The sequence below is a fragment of the Schistocerca serialis genome, chromosome 1 (genome assembly GCF_023864345.2).
Source record: "Schistocerca serialis cubense isolate TAMUIC-IGC-003099 chromosome 1, iqSchSeri2.2, whole genome shotgun sequence".
In the NCBI taxonomy this organism is placed as follows: Eukaryota; Metazoa; Arthropoda; class Insecta; order Orthoptera; family Acrididae; genus Schistocerca; species Schistocerca serialis.
The window spans coordinates 1,024,712,875-1,024,731,845 of NC_064638.1; the positions used below are offsets into that span (position 1 = coordinate 1,024,712,875).

At 42.3% G+C, this 18,971-nt stretch overlaps 1 protein-coding gene across 1 annotated transcript in view; it reads right to left on the reverse strand.

Annotated features, from left to right (window-relative positions):
* The window catches only part of LOC126455048 (uncharacterized), a 157,730-nt gene that overhangs the window by 1,091 nt on the left and 137,668 nt on the right, over positions 1 to 18,971 (reverse strand). The window lies entirely within an intron of this gene.

The following is an 18,971-nucleotide window of genomic DNA, read 5'->3' on the forward strand; positions in this document are numbered from 1 at the left end:
AAAATTACTACAATTAGACATACAATAGAACAAGGATTGACAATTTTTAAAAATTACTACAATTAGAAAACACCATGAGTTCAAATAAAATCACTGTCATGCTTTTTACAATAATACAATTTCCTCACATGTACAGTTCTTGTTCCTATTATACACTGTTCACGTGAAACAATACTAGCTCTACAAGTAGATTTTGTTACACAAATAATACAATAATTTGGTAACAATGCACTCCTTTATCCTTAATTTGCCACAATAATACACTACACATGTTTCTGCAATACTGAACTTCTGAGTCAATTGTGGCTCTTCAATTATGATCAGTATCCTTTTCTTAATATTTTTCACACAGTAGCACAATATTAGGTGAAAGCTAATTATAAAAAAATGCAATAAACAAGTTCATTATAAAATTACAAACATCATTTCTACCATGTCACACACCACACGCTTAAGTCAATGAACAATGGTTTTATTGGAATAAGTTAATAACAGCAACCAGTGCTTGATCTGTGACTGTACACACCAGAAAAGTAAGTTTTAAGATGCCTAAAAAACAACATGACCAATAAATGACTTTTTTTGCAGGGCGTGGCCTGCCATGTTATGGTAAATGCTTGTTATGAGGTCTGACGCGTAGTTGGTAAGCCTGGCCAGTAAATTTTTGCTTGACGATTACCATTGCCTGCCAAATGTGTCTTCATCACATTTTCTATATTCTTCAGATATATTTGTGTATGGCCAGCCAGAATGGGGTTTTCTTGGTATCATGGTAATATGTTTTCCATTATTCCCCATTCGGTATGTTGAATGGATGGACCGAGTTGGGAGCGCACATGGAGTGACTGTGCATCTTGGTGTGCATGTCTGCCCCCTCGGTTTGTTTCTGACTTGGCTATGCAGGTTTTCATAGTCAGTCCCTACTACGTTCATAATGAGTGTATAGATGGTGAGAGCCTTTTATAGCATGTTAGTAATTTTTTAGAATTTACGATACCTAAGACCTCGGTGCCCAGGCAGGTAAAGTCCAGCATACAGGTTTTAGTCACTCGTCACATTGTATCTAAGTCATGTTATGAACAGCTTACTATGTGTACATTCCTGGCTTCCATATATGAATAAGGGTAAATTATAATATGTAGTTCTGTATGGTGCTAATACGGATAACGCCTTTTTTACTCTGTAATTGATGTACTTTATAGTATGTATAGTCTGTTTATAGCATGTATAGTATGCACAGTAAGTGTATGTGAAAGTGTTCTTTGCATGGGTATTTGATTAGCAGTAATAGTAAAGTTGTATTGTAGTAGTAATGAGTGGTTATACCGTAGGACTGTGTGTGCACTGCTTGGACAGCACTATCTAGTGGCCGGTTGTGAACCACTAGAATCACAGCAGGTAAACTGGCACGGAATAGGGCAGTGTGATGCCAACCATTGTTAGTCGAGCAGTGGTCATGTACCAAATAGTTTTATCTTGTTACTTCGGTTTTACATATCTGATGGAAAAGAATGACCATGAGAGCATTTGTTTTTAATTTTTTTTTATATCAGCTGGTCTGCCTCAATTATCGTTATATCCAAATGGTTCATTAATGTTGAGCTACATTCAGGTATGTGGTACTGTGCTAATAGTAATGTATATAGTGTAACTCATGTAAGCCCTCCCTTAAACCTGTACAGTTAAATCTTCACAGATCCGATGATGGTACCTTTAGTGTGTTGAAACCGGTTATCCAGTAAACAGTATTTAAGCGATCTTGGCTTTTGAATTATTTCTGCAACAGAGTGATCGCCCCACTACGCACTGTATGTTCACTGTAAAGATAATGGAATGTAGACAAACTGAGTCAGGCAATCCTGAAGGAAGTAGAATAAAAATGCCTATTTGGGCAGCAAAATTATTTCAGTCATTTTCAGCTGAGAAGATGTAAAACATAGACTAGCAACAGCAAGAAAAGCATTACTGAGAAAGAGAAGTTTTTTAACATTTAATACAAATTTATATGTTAGAAAATCATTTCTGGAGATATTTTGTCTTGAGTGCATCCTTGTATGAAAGTGAAACTTGGGAAACAGATAGTTCAGACAGGAAGAAAACAAACTTTTGAAATGTGGTGATCAGAAGACTGTTGAAGATTAGATGTGTAGATCACATAACTAACGATGAGGTACTGAATCAAACCAGGGAGAAAATATGTTCATGGTGAAACTTGACTAAGAGAAGGGGCTGGTTGATAGGACACATCCTGAGGGAACTGTGCAGCAAGCAGGTTCAAATGGATGGAGGGTGCAGTAAGTATGCAGAAATGAAGAGGCTTGCACAAGATATACTAGCATTGAGAGCTGCACCATACATCTTTGGACTGAAGCAAACAACACTGGTACCACTGATATAGGTTTATATTTCTGTATGTCGACCCTGTTACCTCTTACAGATCAGAATGACCACCACTTTACTCCCAAATGTGTTGCACAGTTCATCATTTCACTAAGGTGTTGTCCCTGGTGGGTGCATTTTTCTGCATATTCAATATGTGAACCTAGTGTTGTAATTTAATATTCTATCCTCAGCCATCCAGATTAAATGTGATTTGTCGCACTTGCTTTTGATCTGAAGATGACCTGTTCCATCTCAGATCAGTAATCACAATAATAAATAGTGATCCATAGGTGTTTTCTTTCATTACAGTATCTAATGGGTACCCAATTACGTCAGTAAGCAATTCCTCTATCAAGTGAATTAAATCAGTTTTAAACTGAGCACTCATTTATTTCTACATTCGTCATTTCTGCATTTGTGTTATGATTAATACTAAAAACTGTGCTGAGAGCTCCATCAGTAATGTAATTTCAAAAGACAGAGTTTAGGCATATGTTTGGCTAAGAGGGAAAAGTGTTCATTTGCAGATGAGATATTCAGAATACTCTCTTCGCTAGCATTTATCCGATCATTAGGGGTCTTCTCATTTCACGATTTGGCAAACCTATTTTAAATTTTGCATAGATGCCCTTCCTCTCACCAGTCAGCCTGAGGGAGGGAAGTTGTGTGCAGTAATGATTGGGGACCAACCCAGTATTTGCGTAAATGAGTATGGAAAATTGTTATACGAGCAGATCAGATATTCAGAACAACACACACAGATTACCACATTAATAAAGCCTTGTATATTCATAATGGATGGTATCAAAAACATAATTTATCTCCTCAATTTGGTACAAAATGCGTTGCCCACCAGGGTAGCTTAAGGTTAAAAATTCATGTAGAGTTTTTCTTGAATACGGCAATATGAGAATTTCTTGCTGTAAGAGTGATACTCTGTTTTATGCATGAAAATAGTTTTCTTTTATTGATGCAGTCTCTCTTTACATCATTGTACATGATGTCCACTGTTTTCCCAGTGACTGGATTCCATCCAAATACATGATTCGGCTAAATACCCATTCAACACTGCCATAGCCTCATCATTGGACTTTATACTATTCTAGCCATATATCTCTTTAAGATATAGGTTAACGTGTCAATATGTCTATAAAGTGTGTAGCTGGAGATGGTAGCAGTGAAAGAAAGAAGCTGCGTAAGGGGAACAGTACTCAGGAGGTTATGTGCCCCCCACCACCATATTATTGCCCGTTTAAGCAGTATTATAGTAGCAAGTGCCACCTGTCACATGGGACTACTCCACTCCTATTAGTGTCAAGGCATTGTGTCAGTAATTTGTTCCACTAGAAGATCTTTGTAATTCTGATCATGGTTGTAATGTAGCCAATTATACTTTATCGATTGCACAAAATCTTTCTCCAATATTTTAATTGCATCATTCAGCATGAATATAATATTTTTCTTTCACTTAGCTCAAATGAGTTTGACAGTTTATAACTTTATCTAAGGATTTGCTTGCCCATTTTTGGAAAGGAAAGTATGAATTATTAACGTTTGGAATCTTTCCTTGTTGCTTTTATTAAGGAAGGTAAGTTCTGCTCTGCAAGTAACTTCATGAAATAGAATATGTCTTCATGAAAGCCAGTTAATCATTTCTGCTTTTGGAGTGTAAAGGGATGGAATAACTTAATGTTACAATAAGATAAATTATCAATCAATAACTACTAATTTGTACCTCAGCGACTTCTTGACTTATTTCAAAGTTCAGATCATTGTGATAGTTATGTGATATCACCCCACACTGCAATATTAACAGTGTGTATCATATGAACAAAAATGCACGTTATACAGAATCAGTGCAAAGCTACTCCACACACTTAATTGCTCATGCTATATAATTTGGGATATACTCAAATCCCACAACTTACCTATTGCAAAAGCTCCTTTGCTGGCAGGCGCATTACACTCAACACCATAATATTCAAGACAGATCGTTTTAACCTTTGCCCAGGATAATCAACAAGAAGAGCCTGTTAAGCACTCCAAAATGAAGTGATCACGGCTGTTTGGGTGTATGTCATTGGCAACTGACTTTGCCTTTTTCATGCAGGTTTTGACTTATTCCATTCATTTTATGATTTAATAAAGTCAAATAATTAACGTTTTTCAAAAGATGTTAGTGATAAGCATTGACATAAACTGCACATGACAAGGCACAAATGGAGAGGCAATGATTATAAAGCTGCATTCATCATAATATTTGAAAAAATAATGGTACTTATTTTCACTCTTCTGTGTAACCTTCTCAAAGTTTCTTATATTAAATTGCTCAGTGTCTGTCTGAGTATGATCTTGCTGTCTGAGTATGATCTTGTTTTGCAAGGAGAAATCCAAGTTCTGCAATCTTCTTCTTCTTCTTCTTCTTCTTCTTCTTCCTCCTCCTCATCTTCCTGAAATGTTTCTGCTTATGGAGGTTGTTCAACCAGCCTCTTCAATGTTTCTCTTTTCTCCCACAGTCTACCATTCAGCATTTCTCCCACTACTCTTCAGATCAAATAATTCACCTGTTCTCTCCGTCTTGTTTGTTGACTTCCAATGGGTCTTTGTCCACATTCTGTACACTGTAGGGTTCATCTTGGAAGTCTATTTTGTGCCATTCTTTTGACATATTCAAACATAGCCATCATCTGATTAATTAATTAAACTTCACAACACTTATTGAGTAACTTGATAACAAGGTGGTACCAATTTAAATAAACTTTAAAAGGCTGACTACTTAGCTTTTATAACGGAAATCTCCACCATGTTGCAGAAACTGTACATTAGGGTGCTTAATCCATTTTCAGATAGTCCTGAGAAGTCAATATGTGAGGTTCTCGTATTTCAAATTAAAGTCAGTTCCAGAAAATCTTCGTTTTGACAGTCAAACATTTTACAAAACAGCATTGTTACACAGACCTTCCATCACAGAACAACAACACAACCTGCATTTCTTTCTCTTTTGGTTTAACATGCAGCCCAGCTGATATACTTTCTTGACAATACATGCCCTTTTGGTCTCACTGTGTACAAAATAGATTTACTGAATTATAATTAGAAAGTTTCATTACAAAACACACTGATCAGTCAAAACATTATGACCCCCTGCATAATAGTTTGTTAGTCATCTTTAGTGACTCAGATAGGTTCCATAGGACTTCATCAGGCAAATATGGTCACTGAGACATCAACTTGAGTTCACTATGACACTCCTCAAACCACTGTAGCATGGTTCAAGCTCAGCGATATGGACAATTATATTGTTGAATGATGACATATCTGTCAGGGAAAACATTAAGCATGAAGGGATGCAGGTGGTTCGCAGCTGTCGACATGTCTTTGATTATTACCAAGCAATTGCAGGAGAATGTCACCCATGGTATAATACTAGTCCCACCAGCCTGCGTCCATGACACACTGCATGTTTAAAGCTGCCGTTCGCCTCAGTGATGTCATTTGTGGAGATGACCATTGACCTAGTGTAGCAGAAATGTGACTCACCTGAAGATTTCCATTGATTGACAGTCGAATCCCAATGGTCCCATGCTCACTGCAATCATAAATGACAATGTCAATGGTAAACATGAACATTAGGAGTGGTCTGCTGAGGAGCTCAATGTTTGACAATGTAGGATGAACAGTGTGCTCCTAAACAATTGTCCGTGCACCAGTATGGTGCTCTTTCGACTGATATGCCACAGATCATCATCTATCCTACTTTGCAGGGCAGACAAGCCTCTGAACCCCATATTCCATATAGAGTTGTGAACATCCAACCATGTAGCGCCTAGTAGTACTTTCATTGTTATTCTACCTCTTTCCATAGATGGTCACGACCATAGCACATGAACATTCAACCAGCTGCGCCATTTTTGAGATACTAATTCTCAGGCACTGTGTAATAATAATCAGTTCTTTGTCGAAGTTGCTTATCTCAATGGTTTTCTCCATTTTCAGCCCGAACTTTATATCTTTGCTAGGGTGATTCCCCATCTGTGTCTGCTCCACTTACATACTTTTGTTACTGTGTCACATGCCCACAACACCACCAGGCAGCCTCCAATGTTAGGGTGGACTGTGGTCATAATGCTTTGGCTTATCAGTGTCAGCCGCGCGGGTACACAAAATAATCAAATTTTAGTGATTAATTTGCTAATTATTTCAAAGTTGGAATTTGATTCTTATGTTATCATGACATCTTCACTTTTTGTCTCAACAGTTACATAATTAGTTGTCCCATAACTTTTATCAAATAGCTGATTCCGAAATAATGCAATACTGGCAATTACAGATTCTGGTAATTACTGTTAATCTGAAGGCCTGTAAGTTAATTAGTTATATTGCATTGTGTATATAATGTGTGCATTAGCATCTAATCACAAATTATGAAGCAAAAGATGTTTCATTACATACTGTATTCTATGTAATGTGGGTCAGGTGGTATACAGAAATGCTATCTTGGGCAGTATCGAACACCATGAAGTGTCCCTCACTAACTCCTATTACAATGTCCAAACCATTTAAACCTATTTCTCTACATAGTTTCTTTTAGGGGACTGATCTAAGGGGTGTATTGTGTTGTTTCATACCTTATCCTGTCCCTTCTCTTCTTACCCAGGATTTCTCATAGCCAGCATATCTCTGTTCTTGTATTCTACTTAGATCTTTCTTTATCCAAGGCCAATATTCTGAAGTGTAGGTCAAAACTGGCAAATAATACGACTTGTGCTTGATAATGTTTGCTTTTGCAGGTATTTCCCAATTTCTAATTTTGCCTCATACACAGTAAAAAAGTTCTTAACAATTTTCCAGGCCCTCTATTCTCTCTGAAATTTCATCCTTGATGTTTTCTTTCTAGGTTAACTTACCATACTTCCTGGATACCTGAAAGCAACTACATCCTCAATAATTACCAGTACTGTAGGACACCTAGTCTTCAAAACCCTGATTCGTAATTAAGTCTACTGCTACTGTTGTAGTTGACTTTCTTCCAAAAGCTGTGCTGCATATCATAAAAGAGGTTATTTCCTTTAAAACAACTTAATAGCTAATCTTTTACTACAGACGCCATCACCTTAGCAAGCACTGGTATTATAGGTATAGGCCTGTAGCTTGACAACTGAAGTGGATTACATTTCCTATAAACTGTTACTGTTTTTTCTACTTTTTTTAAGTCAGGTAATCCCCAGCACGGAGGCATTTATTTACTACTACTGTCACTGGTAGAGCAATTTCACAGATTACAGTTTTAATGTAGTGCAGGACGTGCTGTAAACATCAGGGTTTCCTGAATGTTTTACTATTTTTACTATTTTTATTTGCCTTTGAATACAGTCTCTTCCACATTAACATGCTGCATTTATTTCCAAATTTCACATGAACTGCAGAATTTGCTCCACAGTCAGGAATTTCACCTACTGAGCTTCCCACAAGGTTTATAAAATAGCCATTAAATTCACCTGGACTGCAAGAATTAAAGCACAAAGTGAGCTTTTCCCTATTTTCACTGATCAGATTCTACACTGCCTTGCAATGATTGTGAGCTTCTTCAACAAACCAGGAACTGCTTTCTTTCTTTGCTTTCTCTACTTCTTTTCTGTACATCCTTAATGCCAATATCTTTAGTGGCTTTGACTTCATCATTTAGTAGCTGTACAATGCATTTTATTTTAGCTAATCTAGCACTACACCAGCTCTATACTTTGACAGTATTCTGTTTGTATTTTGATTTAGCAACTGGGCATTGTTTGGGTTTTAGTGGAAAATTTTTATCAATTTGGTTTTAAGGGTCTGGAACATGACACTGAATGTATCATTTGGAACCAATTCTTCAGACATCTGATGCCAATCTGTAGAAAACACTGCAGTTTTGAATTCATATAAACTTTTCTTTGTAATAATTCTATATCCAAGGACATAATTTGAATGCCAATTGGGAATTTGCTGTGTGCTTACTGAGTTTGTCCATAGCTTCATGATTACTGCACTATGATCTGTAAGCACAGGGTCAACCACACTTACTTTGTATTCCCAGATATTTAGGTTTCTGGCAATTGTATCAAGACAGACATCTCCTCTTGTTGGTAGATAACTTGCTAAAAAGAATCCATAGGTGCTTACCAAGTTCATAAAAGCTGTCTCTTCGTCACACACAGACAGCTTTCCAGTTTGCCGATGTTCTCAAAATTGTCATTTGAAGGAAAGTACACAGAAATAATAATTAAGTTAACATCTGGTGGCCCCCAAGCAATCAGTTCTAGATCCAAGTCCACACAGAAGTCATTTAAGTCAATTTTGTTTGCACTAAGGTATTTCTGAAATCAAGGTAGAGGATAAAACTATTGTAAACCCTGCTCAAATTTCTGTGTTGTTTAACGAATTCTTTATAAATATAAACAAATCTAATTTCAATCTAGCAGAGTATCCAGACATGGTAAATTTATTCAACGGTGAGAAACTTGATGGTGAATTTTTTAATACATTAAAAAAACTACTGGAAAAGATATAGAAAATGTGATGCTGTCACTAAAAAGTAAAACATCAGCAAGATGGGATGGGATACTAACAAAAGTGTTAAAAACAGTCTCCAAAATAACTGTGCAGCCACTAACTACAATAGTTAACCAGTCCCTTCAAGAAGGTTATTTTCCAGGCACACTGAAATACACAGTAGTTAAGGCACTATTCAAAAAAGGCACAAAACAACACATGGGAAACTATCGTCCAGTGTCTCTTCTTCCATCACTGTCAAAAATATTTGAGACGATAGTCACCATACAAATTCAAAATTTCATAGAAAAATTTAAAATAATCTCAAAAAATCAGTATGGATTTCAAAAAGGCAAAACCACAATATCTGCTATAAATAATTTTTGTTGATAAAATTAGCTTGTCTCTAGAAACTCACTGCATGCCACAGGAATTTTTTGTGACCTATCAAAGACCTTCAATAGAGTGAATCACTCCTTGCTATCCTGTAAACTGGAAAAGTGTGGAATTAGGGGCATGGTATTAGAATGGATTAAGTCCTACCTAACCAGTCGAAGACAAAGAGTGCTTGTAACATCACAGAGAGAGGAACTTATACTTCAAAATGGAAAACCATTTCACATGGAGTACCCCAATGTTCTGTCTTAGGTCCCACTCTTTTTTTGTTTTACATAAATGATCTGTCACTTAATATTGAATGTCACTCAGTTTTATTTGCAGATAACACATCTTTAATCATTGAAAGTAACATTACAGATCAAATTCCACAAACTGTATTATATACTTTAGAGAATTTAGATACCTGGTTTGATTTAAATGGGTTAAATTAAACATGGAAAAGACTCAGTTAATGCAATTTAAAACAAAACAAGCAAAATTAAATGCTATTCAGGTAAGTAACAGAAACGAGGATTTGCAGGAAGCTAGCTGTGTGAAATTCCTAGGAATGCAACTAAATAAAAATCTATCATGGGGGTCACACATACATTGCCTTGCAAATAAAGTAAATAGGCTAGCATATGCAATGAGAATATTGTACAATGCTACCAGTATGGGAATAAGAAAAGTAGTCTATCACAGCTACTTTGAGTCAGTAATAAGGTATGGAATTGTATTTTGGGTAACTCAAACCGTATGTGTCAAATACTAAAACTTCAGAAAACCATCATTAGAAATATACACAATGTAGGGTGAAGAAACTCATGTCGCCCACTCCTAAAAAATCTGAGAATACTAAGTGTTCCATCACTATACATATATGAGCTGATTATCTTTGTACACAGCAACTCTGATTTATTTGTAGGAAATCATTTTCAACATGATTACAACACCAGAAACCAAAATAATTTTATGCTGCCCACCCGCCATTTAAAACTTTACACTCAAACTCCACATTATATGGGTATGAAAACTTATAACAAAGTGAAAGGAAGAGAATTGCTCAGCATAAATTTAGAAATACTGAAAAAATACTTATATGAGAAACTAGTCCAGAAATGTTACTATTCAGAAGAAGAATTCATACATAACAACCTGTAAATTTCAGCAGGAGAGAGTAAGTACTTAGGACTGTTAACCTTAAAAGTTTGTCACTTTTGAAGAAAAATTATTAATTACTTAATTCTTTAATTAGTCAGTACTGTATATTATATTACTGGTATTATAAGGAAAATTGTAAACCAGTTTTTAGTAGTAGTAGTAGTAGTACTTCTACTAAGCTCACTATTTATATACACAGATGCTCCACCATGAGTAAAAGTTTCTCTACACTACACATTCACTATTTCCAGATATTCTATATATCTGCAGTATTCTGTTTCTGGTAGGACTAGCCAGTGTCCACATATACATAATACATCAAGTCTCACTTCCTCAACAAACAATGATAATGTACAAGTTTTTGTTGTAAGGCACTGCACATTTGCACTGGCTTTAACTACAGTTGCATTCTTTTTAGTGGTGATATTTTCTTTTCAACTGGAATATTCTTGGTCTTGGGCAAGTTTATCTCCTGCAGCACTGTCTGAACATCCTCCAGAATAAAAAACGTTTTACCACATTGTCCTTGAGCCATATATACTTGTCCATTATTTTATCTTTTAAGTCAAAACAAACACCAATTTTAAAGCTATTATTTAATCCTTTCATTTCCACTTTTTCAACTGTAGAACTGTTGTGACTTGGAAAAGCATTTTGTAAGAAGTTAGCTACAGTGTCAATTGTACTGCCACCCTTAGATTGCTAAGGTGGAACCAGGATCTTTTTTCGTCATACAGCATTCCATTTTCATTGCCAATACCTATGGTGACTTTACTTCTGTTTTTTAGTACTGACATTTTCACCAGCTTCCCCATTTTGTAGCACAGTCTTGTACGACAGTTTATTTTCGTTTGCTATTTCTGCAGGTACTCCAACAGATGTGCTGCATGGGACTTGTATAAAAGCAAAGCACCCTTCATTCTCCTGATTAAAGAGGATTTTTCCTTCACAATACAGATACATTCTCCTTTACAAAGTAATCAATGGGAATAATTTCTTTAGCATGCTGTAGAACACAGGCCAAAATATACTTTCCCTCTTTTGTGGATTTTTCACCCACTGTTTTGTTTCTGGTATTAACTGATGGACCCACAGGTACAAACCTGTGCACAGAACCAGTTGGTGTTTATAAAACAGTCCGAATAAAACTGTTTCCAAATTAGCTTTTAGTCAGCATTCAACAATCATAAAGCTCAACTTGCAAAAAGCTTTCTCACAGTAATTCACAGAATTGTTATTTATTTTTATTTTCCTAAAGGTCAGCTATTTCATATGCAATTATCATAGGTTTTCACACACCACAAGGGGACTTTTTGCAAGATTTCATTTGGGTGGAAGCTTTGGGAAGTCCTTCACTTATATTGTATTCCAGAAAAGTACAGCCCCTTCTCAATTCAGATACATGCCAACCAAATGTTGAATATGAAGATGGGCAGCCTTTATAAGCCTTTTCCAACTTTTAATGTGGTTACAAACCACTAAAAACAACGCATTTTATGTGGACACAGTACTCCATCTTATCAATTCGTAGGTAAGGTCAGTATGAACAAAACAGTTCTGTTGATGATTTAACAGTTGACATACATTATTGTACAAAGTGTGCCTATACAACAAAATGAACATTCTACTGATATCAGTCACACCTCCCTGCAGAGTCCAGAGTCAAGGATTTTTCACCCTGCTCTCATACAATGTTCTATCTCCCACCCAGCAAGAAGAAGTTCATTATTTGATACCAGCAGAGCTGCCTGCTCATAGCACTCCAAACTGACCTACAGTAAAATACATTAAAATCAGATCTGTTACTCAAGTTACAATTGGCCAGTTCAATTAATATCAGAGTGTTACATAAACAATTTACATGATTATTACTAGAGCAAATTTACTAGATACATTGCAGCAGTTGTTTTACTGCATCACCGGGCATCTACTGAAACCCAAGTGAGCAAATGATCGAAATAGAAGCAACATATACATCTATACTGCAAACCACTGTGAAGTATGCTGAAAATGATACTTTCCATTGTAACACTTATTTCTTTGGCCTTTTTCCAATTTCATTCCATTATGGAGAACATATCTTTTCTTGAGAATTCCTAAGGGAGTGATACAGAAGGCATTTTAGTCTATTCCAGGATTCATTGCTTGAAGTTGGCTTTTGAAATTTACTAAGCAGGCTTTCACAGGATAGTTTGCAGTATATTCCAGCATTTTACAGGGCAGTTTGTTTGGGAATCTCTATGATGCTCCCACATGGGCCAAACAAACCTGTGATTGTTTGTGCTGTCCTATTCCCAGTAGTACTATTGGTATGGGCCTCACACAATGTAAACAATCTCCCTTGTAGACAGATATTAGATTTCCATAGTATTCTACCAATTAACCAAGGTCTGCCATTTGTTTTACCTACATCTGTGCCTATGTGATTTTTTCATCTATTATCTCTACAAATTGTTACACACAACAATGTAGGAAAAGATAGGTTGCAACCTACCGTAAAGAACACACGTCAAGTTACAGACATGCTCTATTAAAAGACACTTTTAATTGTGCCTGTCTGCAAATTGTCGAGTCTTCTCTACAATAAGTAGCGATCGGTCTTTTCCTACTTTGTTGATGTTCCTATCTGAAGTTTCTATTGTTTAATTGTTACAGGTAGGTACTTGTAAGAGTTAACTGATTACAACTTTTGTTTTGTAAAGTGTGTAATTTCTGAAGATTTAAATAAAATTGCCAATATGAAACCTTATTAGTTCGGTTCGGTTGTTTGAGGGAGGAGACCAAACAGTGAGGTCATCGGTCTCATCGAATTAGAGAAGGAAGTTGGCCGTGCCCTTTGAAAGGAACCATCCTGGCATTTGCCTGGAGCGATTTAGGGAAATAACGGAAAACTTAAATCAGGATGGCGGGACGCGGGATTGAACTGTCATCCTCCCGAATGCGAGTCCAGTGTGCTAGCCACTGCGCCACCTCGCTCGGTCCTTATTAGTATCTGACTGAATGTTTATGTAGCTTTTCCCACACAGTGCATCATTACAGATAACTGTATTGTGACGGCAGCACCGTCCAACGCACGAAGGGCTGAACTACGGCACTGCCGACACAAGTAGGAGCAGCTGTACCGTTACGCCGAATTTCGGCAACGGTGTGTGGCACACGGGGACAAAAGCAGGCGGACAGTGCGAGCTAGTTGACGCGACGCGACACACGTCTCTCAGTTCTCCTGCCGCAGACCACGTGCGCCGAGTCAACGTGACTCCGCCGTAAATGCGTACGCGTGGTCATAAATGTAGTCACCGTCCCGCAGCGTGCACCATACTGTTAAAGTGTCTTTCGCTCCTTCACGGAAGTTACGGCGCCTCTGGTCGCACCAGGAGCAGAACATTCAGTGACGCGGCCTTTTGTCTCGCTCGGTCCACGCGGTCCCGCCACGGCTCATCACTGGAGTGTATACCCTCCGGGATCGGTGATCGAGCCGTGCCACCAGTGTAACGCACCTGTATGGACGGACATTAGCGACGAATGGTATTTGTCATTTCTTGTAGCGCCAGGAAGAATAAATATGTCCTGTCCCGAAACTGCTTTAGTCGTTTTTTGTCACCAAGCCTCTCCCTTGAGCATAGTGCATGGGCGCAGCGATAAAGCCGGTTCACTGCACATGAGTGACTGTAAGCGGAGATACCACACGTTCCCGCTTCACTAGTGACCCCGACGTGATCTTAGGCAAAAAAAAAAAAAGTAGAAAAGTGGTGACGAAAGTTCGTCGGTACGAGAGACGTGGAACCACAAGTAGGCTTGCGCGTATATGCCTGCGCCGAACAGTGCTCCATAGTAAAAAATTTTTTTAACTAACTCTTTTTTTTTGTATTGTTTAAACATACGTGGACTGCTTAGTGTTATTCTTTTTTCGTGTGTTTCCCTTGTCGTGTTATTTTCACTGTGTACTTTCCTCTAGTACGAGGATTCGACTCTGAACTAAGATGGCGACATTAGAGGAGTTGCAAAAGACCATTGAAGAACTGCTCGCACACAACACGAGGCTAGAGAGTGAGCTACAAGCACGGACTACACGCGGATGCTGCGCAGCCACAGACAGCTCAGGACAATGTTGGCGCACAAATACCCGCCACACCGACGCCTCCTACGACCGCCGGAACGCCGACAAGCGCTGGACGGGCATTGATCAGGCTGCCTCCCTTTTGGCCGCGCGACCCTGTAATGTGGTTCAGCGAAGTGGAGGCGTTATTTATGAGCAACCACATGACCTGCAACCTGGCGAAATTTGGGCACCTAGTGAGCCAGCTGGACCAGAACTATGCGGACAAAGTGCAGGATATAATCACCACCCCGCTGACGCAGTCAAGCTACAAATGGCTGAAGGAAGAGCTGATCCGGTGGATTTCGTCGTCCGAGGAACAACGAGTGCACCAACTGCTGCAGCAAGAGGAATGTGGCGATCGGAGGCCCTCGCAGTTCCTGCACCACTTGCGGAGCCTCACGCAGTCTGATATGGTGCCAGATTAGCTGTTACGCACTATCTGGGTGCGCAGCCTCCCATCTCAGGTGCAGGCAGTGATAGCCGTACAGACGGAGATGCAGCTGGACGCCGTCGCTAACTTGGCCGACAGGGTGCATGATGCTCTGACAATGGCGCCTAGCACCGCGGCTGCGGCAGCTTACGACTCCGTCCCCCCACCTCCGTGGCGGCACGCGCCTCCCGCACCCGCATAGGATGCCGACCTGCACCAGCTAGTGCAAAACTTGACCGCACAGGTGGCAGCTCTCTCCACGCAAGTCGACCGGTTGGCATGCTCACAGCAAGAGGGCAGCACGCGCCGCAGCGGCAGCAGACCGGGCGACAGACGGCGCGGCTCGTGCAGCTGGCAACGCAGCAACAGCAGCTCCAATGGTACCGGCGACAGACGGCGCGGCTCGTGCAGCTGGCAACGCAGCAACAGCTGCTCCAACGGTACCCCGCAGACGTCAGAGCATGCACAAAGCGGCTACTGCTGGTACCACGCCTGCTTCGGCAACGAAGCAACCAGGTGCCGCACTCCTTGCTTGCACCCAAACGCCAGCTGCGACGGGACCTAGGCGCACCCGGCTGCAGTGTGATATCGAAGCGTCTGTTTGTTGCGGAACGGGGGGCAGGAGTGGGGTACCTCGTCGACACGGGTTCGGACCTCTCGATATTCCCCCGTTCTATGTTACGAGACCACAGGGGGCTGAGGCACTCTGCCTTACAGCGGCGAACAATTCCGCTATTAAAACTTACGGCACACACAGCTGCAATATAGATCTAGGTCTACGTCGCACATTCTCGTGGACTTTTACTGTGGCCGACGTCAATGAGCCGATCCTGGGCGCAGACTTTCTCGGCCACTATGGGCTGCTAACCGACATCGCAAACGGCCAGCTCATCGACACGACAACAAATTTAAACATAGCGGGACAGTGCCGGCAGGCTGCATGCTACAGTGCTAAACCCGTGAAGTGCCCCGGACCGTACGATGACATCCTTGAACAATTCCCCGACCTCACCCGCCCACCCGGTGCACCGAGAGACATCAAACATTTGACGTTGCACCACATAATAAGCACACCCGGACCCCCCACATCGTGTTGCCCACGTCGACTCGCGCCTGACAGACTTGCAGCAGCAAAGGCAGAGTTCAAGGCCATGCTGCGGCAAGGCATCGTGCGACCATCAAGCAGGCCATGGTCATCGGCGTTGCATTTAGTGCCCAAAAAAACAATTCGTGGCGCCCGTGTGGGGACTATCGCACCCTTAATTCGCGAACGGTGCTGGACCGATACCCAGTCCCACACCTTCAAGACTTCAGCTACGCCTTGGCGTGCTGCGCAGTGTTCAGCAAGATAGATTGCACAAAGGCATACACCCAAATTCCGGTGGCGCCCGAAGACATTGAAAAAACAGCCATTTGGGCTTTTCGAAAGCCTGTTTATGACTTTCAGTCTTCGGAATGCTGCCCAGACTTGGCAGTGGTTCCTGGACGGCGTCTTGCGCGGCTTGCCATTTTGTTTCGGGTACCTCGACGACATCCTGGTGTATTCCAAGTCGCCCAAACTCCACCGCCGCCACTTAACGACCGTCTTTCAGCGCCTTAGTGAAGCCGACATCGTTATTAACCCCACTAACTCCGAGTTCGGTGTGACAGAAATCGAGTTCCTCGGCCATTTTATTACGCCCACTGGATCGACACCACTACCGGAGAAAGTGAAAGCAATACTGAACATGCTGCGTCCGCAGACGCACAAAGAATTACAACGTTACCTCGGCATGTTGAACTTTTATCGTCGACACCTGCCCAACGCCGCAGCCGTGCAAGAGCCGCTGACTAAGGCGTTACAAGGTCCTACCTCAAAAGGAAAGACCCTCATGAATTGGACAGACGCAATGGAACAGAGCTTCACGGACTCAAAAAGGAATCTCGTGGAAGCAACGCTGCTCGCGCACCCGGTACATGACGCGGACTTAGCTGTAGTCGTGGACGACAGCCAGGCTGCCATCGGTGCGGCGTTACAACAGCGCGTCGGCGGGAGTTGGCAGCCTCTCGGTTTTTTCTCTAAAATGCTTTCCGATTCGCAACGTGCTTGGAGCGCTTATGACTGAGAGTTGCTTGCGGTGTACACAGCGGTGGAATACTTCCGACCGTCCACAGAAGCCCGACATTCGTCATTTTCACCGACCACAAACCCATTACCCACGCGTTCGAGTACAACCACACTAAATGTTCACCGCACCAACTCCAGCAGTTAGAGTACGTGTCGCAATTCACGGCAGACATCCGACACATTTCGGGGATAGAAAATATCGTCGCCGATTGTTTGTCCCAAGCGTGTGCCGTTATTTCACCCCCTGTGAACTTTGAGGACGTGGCCCAAGTACAGGAGAGTGATGAAGAACTTCACCGCTTCCGTCACGACACTTCCAGCGGCCTGCAACTGGAGCTGGTGCCTGACCCCGGTTCCATACGGATGATTTGGTGTGACATCTCAACCGGCACGCACCGACTGTTCCTCCCAGAGAAATTCCGGCGCAGTGCCTTCGACCGTGCCCACGGACTGTCACACCCTGGCACCAACACCATTGCGACACTCGTGGCCGTGCATTTCGTCTGGCACGGGCTTCGGAAGGACTGTCGCAAATGGGCGCGCACTTGCACTGCATATCAGCGCGCCAAAGTCGGGAGGCACACCCACGCACCCGTGGGCACCCTCCTGGACGCGACACGCCGATTTGCACATGTTCACATGGACCTCGTTGGCCCGTTTCCTCTCTCACAAGGCAAGCAGTACCTCCTAACTATGGTGGACCGCTTCACTCGCTGGCCGGAAGCAACGCTCGTCACGGACATCACAGCCGAGACCGTCGCCACCGCATTCGTCGACACCTGGGTGGCACGCTTCGGATGTCCCAGTCATGTGACAACTGACCGCAGCCGCCAGTTTGACTGCGCGTTGTTTATGCACGTCGCCAGACTGTGTGGCACCCGGTTACACAGGACAACCAGCTACCGTCCGGTGTCGAATGGCATGGTCGAACGGTTCCATAGGACTCTGAAAGCCGCTCTAACCTACCACAACACCTCATGGCCAGAGGCGCTCCCACTGGTGCTGCTCGGCCTACGAGTAACGCTGAAGGAGGAGATTGGCGCGTCACCTGCCGACCTCGTTTACGGGCAATCTCTGACAATCCCGGGCGATTTTGTCGAAGATGTAAGACTCCCACATGACACCATGGCACCCACTCTGGCAGAACGTCTGCACACTCACATGGCCGGCCTCCGAGCGCACGCACCAACGCAGAACGGCACCAGGAATATATTCGTCCACGCCAACCTGCAGCGCTGCACGCACGTCATGTTGCGTACCCACGCAGTACAGCCACCTCTCTGACCGCCCTACAATGGACCGCACCACGTGATCACCCGAGGAACGCTGGTCATCGAGTGCAACGGGAAGCCGTCGACAGTGTCAGTCGACCGCATCAAACCAGCCTACGTCTTGCCCGGTCCATCAGCCACGCATTTCTTCGACCCGGCAGAAGATTTGAACACGGACGACACTCCCTCTGCCAGCGGTCAGATGGAACCCGCACTCATAGCCGCCGGTGACGCACAGCTGCAGCCTGCTGTCATCGCACCGCCACGTGCCCCTCCCACCGCCACGCCCAGGCAGCTGGCACGGCCACCCGGACCGTGCCCACCATAGGCGCACCGGTCGCCCCCACCACAGCTGCCAGTGGACTATGTCATGCGCGCCAGCCACCGCGTCCGATTCAAACGGCCGTGCTGCATCGCAAGCACGCCACAACACCCAAACCAGCAATCATGCGTCCGAGCTGCCAAACGCCATCAGAATCTGGCGCCCACGAGCCGCCGTAAGCTGTAGAGATCTGGCCTCCAGCTGCAAGTGCCTTCGGCCAGTAACTCCAGTCGAGCCCTGGACACCGTCTTCTGCATTCGTCACAGCTCCTGGACCCACGTTCGCGTCGCTTT